The sequence below is a fragment of the Gossypium hirsutum genome, chromosome D01 (genome assembly GCF_007990345.1).
Source record: "Gossypium hirsutum isolate 1008001.06 chromosome D01, Gossypium_hirsutum_v2.1, whole genome shotgun sequence".
Lineage (NCBI taxonomy): Eukaryota > Viridiplantae > Streptophyta > Magnoliopsida > Malvales > Malvaceae > Gossypium > Gossypium hirsutum.
This window is the reverse complement of record NC_053437.1, coordinates 37,554,455-37,564,694: the sequence shown is the minus strand read 5'-3', so window position 1 is coordinate 37,564,694 and position 10,240 is coordinate 37,554,455. Positions and strand designations below refer to the sequence as shown.

Sequence of the window (10,240 nt, the reverse complement as noted above, 5' to 3'; positions counted from 1 at the left end):
CGAAAATGTACAACGACTTGAAACGTCGGTTTTGGTGGCATGGTATGAAGCGAGACATCTCTGACTTTGTTTCGAGATGTTTAATATGTCAACAAGTGAAAGCGGAACATCAAGTGCCTTCAGGATTACTTCAGCCGATCATGATACCCGAGTGGAAATGGGACCGAGTCACAATGGACTTTGTGTCCGGACTGCCACTGTCCGCAAGTAAGAAGGATGCGATTTGGGTTGTCGTTGATAGGCTGACTAAGTCGGCTCACTTTATCCCCGTACGTACGGATTTTTCATTGGATAAACTAGCCGAACTGTATGTTACTCAGATTGTGAGATTACATGGAGTACCTATTTCTATCGTGTCGGATAGAGATCCGAGATTCACCTCGCGATTTTGGAAGAAATTGCAAGAAGCTTTGGGTACCAAGCTGCATTTTAGCACCGCTTTTCATCCACAAACCGATGGTCAATCCGAGCGGATAATTCAGATACTTGAGGATATGTTGAGATGTTGCATCCTCGAGTTTAGTGGTACATGGGAACGGTATTTACCCTTGATCGAATTTGCTTACAACAATAGTTTCCAATCAAGTATTAAGATGGCACCTTACGAGGCTCTGTACGGTCGTAAATGCCGTACGCCATTGTTTTGGACCGAGCTCGGTGAAAGTAAAATTTTCGGAGTTGATTTGATTAGAGATGCCGAACAGAAGGTAAAGGTAATCCGTGAAAGTCTGAAGGTAGCCACAGATCGTCAGAAATCGTATGCGGATCTTAAACGGAAGGACATTGAATATCAGGTGGGAGATAAAGTGTTCCTTAAAGTTTCGCCTTGGAAAAAGGTACTTAGGTTTGGCCGTAAAGGCAAGTTGAGCCCGAGATTCATTGGGCCGTACGAAATCTCTGAACGAGTGGGGCCGGTTGCATATAGATTGATTTTGCCCCCTGAACTTGAAAGGATACACGATGTCTTTCATGTTTCGATGCTTCGAAGCTATAGGTCTGATCCTTCGCACCTAATTAGTCCGTCGGAGGTTGAAATTCGAGCCGATATGAGTTATGAAGAAGAGCCGATGTGTATCCTAGCTCGTGAAGTGAAGGAGTTGCGGAACAAAAGGGTTCCGTTAGTAAAGGTGTTATGGCTCAAACACGGGATCGAGGAAGCTACTTGGGAAACCGAGAGTTCGATGAAAGAACGATACCCAAACCTATTTACCGGTAAGCTTTTCGGGGATGAAAATTTCTTAAGGGGGGGAGAGTTGTGACAGCCCAAAATTTACCCTAGTCGGGAAGTGGTTTCGGGACCACAAGACCGAGTCGTAAAAATAATTACTTGCTATATTCTATGCTTATTATGTGTGAACATGAGTATGTGGAAGTTTCACTCCCTAATTTTACCAATTGCATGAGAAATTATTAATTGGGATCAATTTGAGACATTGTAAAAATATGATAGTCTAATTCAAATGGTCTATTAGTGCATGTACCAAAAAGAGTGGTTTTGCATGTCAAATTGCCCAAAAGATGATGGGTGGCCGGCCAAGGAGTGATAATGCTCCACTCATTCTAATTTAAAATGTTTCTTTGGTGAACAAATGATGGGATTAATAATAGAAAAGGGAACAAAAAAAAGGGTGTCATACTTGCCATCACCTAGCCGAAAAACCAAGAAAAAGAAGGGGAGAAAAGAACTTGGGGGGGGGATTCGGCCATTGCTTGCCTAGGGAGAGTGTTTGATGTTGTGGCATGAAAAATGAGGGAGTTTGAATGCTTAACAAGGAGGGAAGAAGGAGTGTTCATATTTTCTTTCTTTTGCAATTGTTCTAACTAGAGGAAGAAGGGGAAACAAGATTCGGCCAAGGTGGTCCTTTAGACCAAGGTATGTTTAATGTTGTCTTAGAGATGCATGCATGTTTTAAATAGCCCATGTTCAAACCTTGAATCTTGTTGATAACATGAGCAATCGGTCATGAGAAAGTGTTCAAGGAATGGTTGTTGTTCATGTTATTTGGATGAGAAATGGTGAGTTTTGTTGTTTCATGTTAAAGTTAGGTGAATGATGATAGAGGAGTGGTTGAACGATATAAAAAAAAAAAGAAGAATCGGCTACCTTGTTATGAGCTAGGGCCGAATGTGAGTTTGGTTGTGTTTGAATATTACATGCTTGGTAGAATGGTGGATGAAGATGCCGATTGTATGTTGGATTGATAGAGTCTTCAAATTGATTTTATGTGTGCATGCATGACCGAATATACGTGGTCACATGAGTAAGGAAGTAAGTTATTTGATATGTGGTAAAAGTTAGGTACTAAATCGAAGGTTGCTAAAAATTGCCATTTCTTAGCCGAATATGTGCTTGAACAATGAAGGAATTGTTGAAGAAAATAGGTGAACTTGGTGAGAGCAATCGGCCTAGTGTATAAATGATATGAAGATTTTAGGAAATTGTTTTGGTTAGGTGCATGTATGATTAAGTATATTCGGCAATATACTTAAGGTGGGTACATGATATTACATTATAATTATTGAGCTTAAGTATATGGATATGTGTATATGTAGTCATATAATGACGTCTTGGTTTGAAAAATTTAATGATGTATGATTGCCGAATATGATAAATAAATACATGTTATTGGGTTAAATATTGAATACTCTTATTTGTATTATTTAAGCTCAAGAACCTAAAGGAGAGGCGTCCAACAAGGGGAAATCGAAGGTCATCAAGTAGCCGACTCGGAATTATTTTACCCAACATAAAGTAAGTCATTAAGCATGTAGTGGGTATTATTTTAAATGGTCATAATGTGTATGTATTGATGCTGATTGGAATGAATAAATATACATATATATATATGCATGTACGTATGTGATGATGAAATTGTTGAATGAATGAAAAGAGGTAAGATGTACTGAGTTGTTGATCTCGGCACTAAACGTGCGGGATAACCATTTATGACCATGAGATTGGCGCTAAGTGCGCGGGATTAAATTGTACAGCACTAAGTGTGCGATTCGACTATGTTGCACTAAGTGTGCGAAATGAATATGATGCACTAAGTGTGCGAATTGACCATGCGGCACTAAGTGTGCGAGTCTAACTATGTAGCACTAAGTGTGCGATTTGATTATGTAGCACTAAGTGTGCGAGTTGATTATATAGCACTGAGTGTGCGGACTCGATATACATTCGTGAATCATTATGGACACTATGGGTGCGACACTATTGAGTCGATCGCGGACAGCGGATCGGGTAAGTGTCTTGAGTACATGACTAGTATGTGCTATGCTTGTACTTGGTGTTGAGCTCGGTAAGTTGAACCTATGTGACAACTATACTTGAAGTCACGTACATAAAAGAAATTTATCGTAGGATGGGTGAAAGGCCGTTTTGTTGTTTGATTGTAACGAAAATAAATTGATTTATGAAAATGCTTCAATGTCCTATTGATGAGTATATGAGTTGTGAATGCATGAATTGATATGAAATTGAATCGATAGGTTGGAGGAACTATGGCATGGTTCGGTATGGATGGAGTAAATTGTCTCATTCCATTTTGTTCCTCTTGTGATAATGTTATTGATGTATAGTAGAGCATTGCTTATGACTTACTGAGTTATAAACTCACCCGGTGTTTCCTTGTCACCCATTATAGGTTGCTTGGACTCATCGATTTTTGCGGGGTCGGGCCGTCATCGAAGTCATCACACCGGATAGCAAGTTTTGGTACTTTCTTCTTAGTGTGCTTAGAAGATCATTTTGGCATGTATAAGCTAGTACGTTGTGTTTGAATTATGGCATGTAAACTTTAAGCCATGCGAAAATGGCACGAATGTTCGATTGAGTTGGATCAAGGGTAGGCATGAAATGGACCTAGTTACTTTCGTAACAGATGCTGGCAGCAGCAGTGTCATGAGATTGAAAAATCACTAAAAATAGTAGGAGTGGAATTAATTGATGAATAAATTATTTAATCGAAGCTCGATGAGTCTGCTTTCATGAGGAAGTAACGAAATGATCATATGGGCAGTATATTAAGAGATAATCAGATTTTTGTGGGACAGGGCCAGAACGGTTTCTGGATTCCCTGCTCCGACTTTGGAAATTCATTATAAATTAACCAGAGATAATTAGGGGTCGTACCATATATGTACAGATTCCTCTCTGAGTCTAGTTTTCATAGAAACAAACGGCACCAGTATTGAAGCCCCGTGCAGGGAGATATCCAAGTCGTAATGGGCAAAGGTCAGTGTAGTCGACCCCTGCAACTTGGGGGACTTTGACTAATAAACTGTACTAATTGGCCCAACCAAAAATTCTAGAAAAAATTACATAGATGGGCACATGAGTCTAGTTTCTGGGAAAAATTACAAAATTGATTTTTGAGTTACGAAACTCAAGATATGATTTTTAAAACGACTAGTACACAGATTGGGCAGTGTCTGGAAAATAAATTTTGTAAGGGGTTAAAGCCAGTTAACACCTCGTGTCCGACTCCGATGTCGGTTTCGGGTTCGGGGTGTTACATTTCATCTATTCTGCTGAAACGAACTTATCCATACTCAATTCACGATCGGGAAATCTAAATGACTCGAATCATTCTGAAACGAGTTCGTATCATTTGGTATCTGAGCTAGTGGAATTGGAGTAAGAATCGGCATTCTCGGCAAAACGATATTGTAGATTCAATCAAAAAATTTTGAAAAAAAATTTGTGAATTCAAAGAGTTTATTGAAAATTAGCATTTTACAATTGAAAAAAAAAAGAGAAAAAATTGGAAATTAAAAAAAAAAGTGTTATAGTTCTTGTTGTCGAGTAGAAATTTTACTTGTTGCCCGAAACATCCATTCGATATCGTACTATTCGGCCACACCAAACCCTTTCCATTTCTTTGTTTCAAGCCTACCTTCTTTGTCCTACAACATTCCTACCAAAACCATTCATCAATTTTGCCAACCGACCCACAACGACTGCTTCTAAGTCTAACTAGTCCTTTGAAGAACTTAGAGAGGCGAAGTGAGTGGAAAAAGTCACGAGGGTTGTGAGCTCATTCGAGTGTAGAAAAAGCCAAGAGTGAGTGATTTTCTTTGTGAAAGAATTGGTGAGTTTTTTGTGAGTGTCTAAAAAGTCACAAAGTACGAAAAGAAATCCAAACGAAGGAGTTGGATTCCGTCCTGTAAGAATTGTTGGAGGAAGTGTGCCAAAATTTACATTTCAAGCCTTTACACGCGAAATTGAACATCTATTTGATCAAAAATTCAAATCCATCAAGAAATGATTAGATCGTGTAGAAGAGCGGGGCCAGCGAGCAAGAGCGGGGCCAGCGAGCAAGAGCCGAACGGGAGCGAATTTCACCAAGTCGAGGAATAGAAATAAGATCCTCACGAGGACAAGCATCCTATGAATTTTCAAGAAGAGATCCATATCGCGAATCTTATATGACGATCAATTCAAGACAAAGTAAAGAAAACTTCGAGTTTGAGTCCTTCTGATATGACAAACGAAAAGGTAGATATGTCTCTACAAGTGCATCAATTTATTCATCCGTGGGGAATCACTTACGAAGAAGCGAACGTGTTTCAAAAGTGTCAAAGTACTCGGCCACGAAGGATCTATCACAAAGAGATGATCTTCTTTTGTATAAAGAACCCTTTTCTTATTCTCAATGAAAGGTTTCTCATTTTGATGTCCTCCTTTTGTAATGAAATTGAAAAAGCATGTCAAGAAGAAAAAGAAAATGAAACAGAGCCAAAAGATATCGATATTGAAAAAGAAAAAGAGTGTGAGCCAAAAAACATATCGGAGAAGAGAGCGAGAGAGTAAAAGAAACGAGTGAAAAGGAAGAAAATGAACAAGAAATAGTGAGGAGTTTTAACTAACCATTCTGTGAGTTCTTATTGTATTATTTCTTCTTTCCAGGTTTATGAAGATCCCATTGACAAATTTCAACTTTGATATTTTCTGAAAGAGAGAAGATTCACGTTGGTTAAAAAAGGTAACATTATCAACGAACCTAGTTTGCTTATGCCAAAGGGTAAGCAAGGTATGGAATCTAAATTTTTTAAGTTATATCAGCCCCATTCAATTATTGAAGATTTGGTTTTTGAAAAACCTTTGAAATTTGACTTGGTTAATTACTCTTCCTTAATTAATAATGGTTTGTTTGCTTTAAAAGATCGCAATGACATTACCATTACTGAAAATTATGGTATTAATGAGATTGTTGGTGAAGTAGTAATCAATCGACAATTGCAAGGATTGGATGTGCAAAATAATGAATCATATAAACCTTTCCATTTGCTTGATTGTGGTGAAAATGTACAGATGAGATTTAAGGCATATGAATGTCTGAAAACATACATACCTATTCAAATGAATTGTGATGGGTTTGACTATTTGAATGTTTGTATGTTCACATCTTCTTTGTTTGGCATATGTGGTAAAAAGTTTTCACATAAAATGTTTAATCTATTTGATTGTGATGTTCATGGGAAATCTTTAAACCTTTGTGCGAAATTTTCATGCTTTTGTCTGCCTATTTGACTAAGATTTGAGAAGCTTGAATATTTGCATGTTTGTTTGCCTAAATTCTCTTTGTTTTCCTTTTGTGAATTAATTGAGAAAATGAAATTCTTGCTGTATTTTGGGGCAAGCGATCAAAATCATGTGTTTAAACCCAGAGCATGTATGCCTAAGTTGATGTCAAGCGAAGGTGAGTATCCAAATAGTTTTTTGAATCAATGTGTTGACCCCTTTTATTTGCTCCGAGTTTTATCTCTATTTTGTTCGAAAATAAAGCTTGACAGTTTCGTTGGCTTGCAAAGTCCAACTCACATTTTTTACTCTAGAAGTTGTCCTATATTGTGGTTTAAAAGATTTAATCATGTTTTGCATGATTACAACTTTCAATTGCTTCATGTTCTTTCCATGTCACTGGTCATAAAATTATCTAGTCAGATTGAAGCGGTAAGAGAACACTTTGTTTTTGACCCAGGTGACCATTGTTCTATATCTTTGATCAAGGGATTTGAGAATTGGAATGTTGTTAACTTTCGAATACTTTGTGATTTCAGTTTGTTACCATCATTGCAATTTTTGATTCATTATGGAAAGGTAAGATTTATTTCCATTTTTTATCTCGGTATTGGTTTATATGTTCAAGTTTTGAATAACAATTCAAAAAGTTATTTTGAGCTTATAACTTATATTATCACTAATTGGTTTCATTCTTGTGTAGGTGACAAGCCAAAATGGTATCCTCCTAAAGAGGGAGGGTATGCAAATAACATGCTTCCTTTTCAAACCATTTGTGGTTCTTGGGTTTTTTAAAACGATTTTGTTAGACTTATGAACAAAAGGGTTTGTGATTTTGAGATTTTTTTCGCGAGCAAATGGCCCGATTTGAGGACAAATCGTCTTCAAGAGGGAGGGTATGATGCGATCCCCGCCACATCATGTTTCGATACAACTCAACGACCTCAGAATAGGCCTAAGCTCGAGGGGCCTAAGTGGAAAACGAAGCTTAATTTCAGCTTAATGAGCTCAATTCTAGCTTCTTCAAGCTCGTCTAGTTCAATCCAAACTCATTTAGCTTAACTTCAACCCATTTTTAATTTGCTGGAATAAGTATTTAGTTGTTGGAATAAATTACTCATCTTAGTTAATTGAGTTTATCTTATTTAATTAAGTTGCTGGAATAAATTACTCATCTTAGTTAATTAAGTTCATCTTAGTTAATTTAGTTGCTGGAATAATTTATTGTTGCATGTGTTTTTAAGTTTTTTAAATTAAGTTAAGTGTTAAATGTGTTTATTTACAGTTTATTAATTAATCTTATTATGTCTAATATGTGTTAAAATGTGTTTAATGTGTTTTTAATGTGTTTGTTTGTAGGTGACTGATCAGCTGGAAACAGTTATGTACAACGGTTGTTACAAAGTGTTAAATGCCACTATTCAGTTGGAATTAGTTACATACAAGGGGCTGTTACATTATTTAAAGGATAGCATTATACATCATTTAAAGGAGAACTTTGGCCTAGAGATTTCAAGAGTTTGTGCCTAGTGACTAAGTTAATTTCAGCTCATTATTAGCTCATTAAGCTAAACAAAAGTGACTATTCAGCTAGGCCTCATCTAGCACTATAAATACTTGTAATTAGCTCATTGTAAGGAAACTTTTGTTGAATTTATGCTAAATTTGAAACTTGTGAGATTTCCAGTTCTCCTTGTTCTTTCAAGATTGAATTGACTTATCAAGTTTTCTTGTGGCGTTCATATACCTTTTGTTCCTATCACTTTTGATAGTGGGTCAAGGTCTTTGCTCTTTTCTTTAAACCGTAAATCACCTAAGAGCCATTTTGAGACTCGGGTCAACGATCCAATATTGTTGGTTCATTCTCTGCCCTTAGTCTAACTAGCCATTCATTGTGAAACCTATTTTGTTGAGCCTTTCATCTATTCTGTTGAAACGAACTTAACCTTACTCAATTCATGATCGGGCAACCTAAACGACTCGAATCATTCCGGAATGAGTTCGTATCAACCTATCCCCAACTTCCTAAATATTGACATGGGCATCATGTTAATACTCGCACCCAAGTCACATAGTGCCTTACCACAATATGTTAAAACATCCAAGATCCTTCAATTTTGGGGGTAGTTTGTCTTGAAGATATCCACTGCATTCCTTCGTTAGGGCTATCGTCTCAAATTCTCCAAGCCTTCATTTTTTAGACAGGATATCCTTCATGAATTTTACGTAGTTTGGCATTTGTTCAAGTGCTTCAACCAGGGGGATGTTGATATGAAGTTGCTTAAGTACGTCTAGGAACTTCTTGAATTGAATTTCCTGCTTCTTCTTCTGAAGTGTTTCAGGGTAGGGTGGTGGAGATTGCTTTACTGGAACTGGTTGATTCATTTTTTGTGGCAATTCTACATCTAACGGAGTTATTAGTTTATCAGAATTAGCTGGTTCAAAAGTTACCTTGCCAGATTTTGCAGATTCAATTTTCGGTGAAACTGGAATTTCAACACTCGGTTGAACTTCCTCTGAGTCTTGAGCGTTAGCTGGCTCCTTCTCAACTTCGACAGAATTGGGCTCTAAAGTCTTTTCGCTCCTCAATGTTAACGCTTTACACTACTTCTTCCCTGGATTCTTCAGATTCTTCGTATCACTAGGTAAAGCACCTTGTGGTCAGTTTCTGAGTTCAATTGCAAGCTGGCCCCCTTGATTCTCCAAGTTCCTTAGAGAGGCATCATTTTTCGCCATGTATGCCTTGAATAGATTCTCTAAGCTATTGGATGGTTCAGCTTAGGTTGGTTTCTGAGCTTGTTGGGAAAAACTAGGTGGCTGGGTTGATCTAGGTTGGACATAATTGTTACTGATTCCTGCCCTTTGGTTACTCCAGGAAAAATTCGGGTGGTTTCCTATGATGGGTTATAGAAATTGGATTGCAGCCCTTGCCTTCCTCGATTTTGGTTCTAGTTACCCATGCAATACACAGATTCTGTGTTTGATGGACATTCTTTGAACAAATGTCCTTCCCATAATAAAACAGGCTACATTTTCAACTTGATTCAGTGGTTGTGCTGCAAAAACATTACACCCATTATTAGTAAGATTTTTTAACATTGAGGATATTGATGATACTTGAGATGCGAGTGAAGTAAGAGCGTCTACTTCATGTATTCCAGTGACTCGTCTTCCTGATACTGCTCAATTGGTTGGCCATTGATGATTGTTGCTGGCAATCCTCTCAATGATTTCATAAGCCTCTTTATAAGACTTAGAAATGAGAGCACCATTAGCAGAAGCGTCCACTACCATCCTCGTATGAGCATTGAGACCATTATAAAACGTCTCAAGTTGTATGCAATGTGGGCCGTGATGAGGGCACTTCTGTAATAATTCTTTGTACCTTTCCCATACCTCATACAATGACTCATCATCCATTTGTTGGAAAGTAGTGATCTCGTTCCTCAACTTAGTATTCTTGCTAGGCGGGAAATACTTCATAAGGAATTTTTCTACTAACTCTTGTCATGTTGAAATTGAGCTTGGTGGTAATGAGTTCAAACAAGCTCGAGCTCTGTCCCTTAGTGAATATGGGAACAACTTCAATCGTAATGCATCTTCGGGTAGTCCAACTAACTTGAAAGAATCGCTCACCTCCATAAACAGTCTTAAGTGTAGGTGAGGATCTTTGATAGGCATTCCACTGAATTGGCCCACTGTCTGAAGCATCTG

At 37.6% G+C, this 10,240-nt stretch overlaps 1 non-coding gene across 1 annotated transcript; it reads left to right on the top strand.

The window, feature by feature from the left end:
• Positions 1-9,872: 9,872 nt before the first annotated feature.
• LOC121214187 (small nucleolar RNA R71) lies at positions 9,873-9,979 on the top strand. The gene has a single exon (XR_005909773.1). It is a non-coding gene; the product is annotated as a small nucleolar RNA R71 (small nucleolar RNA).
• The last annotated feature ends 261 nt before the right edge of the window (positions 9,980-10,240 follow it).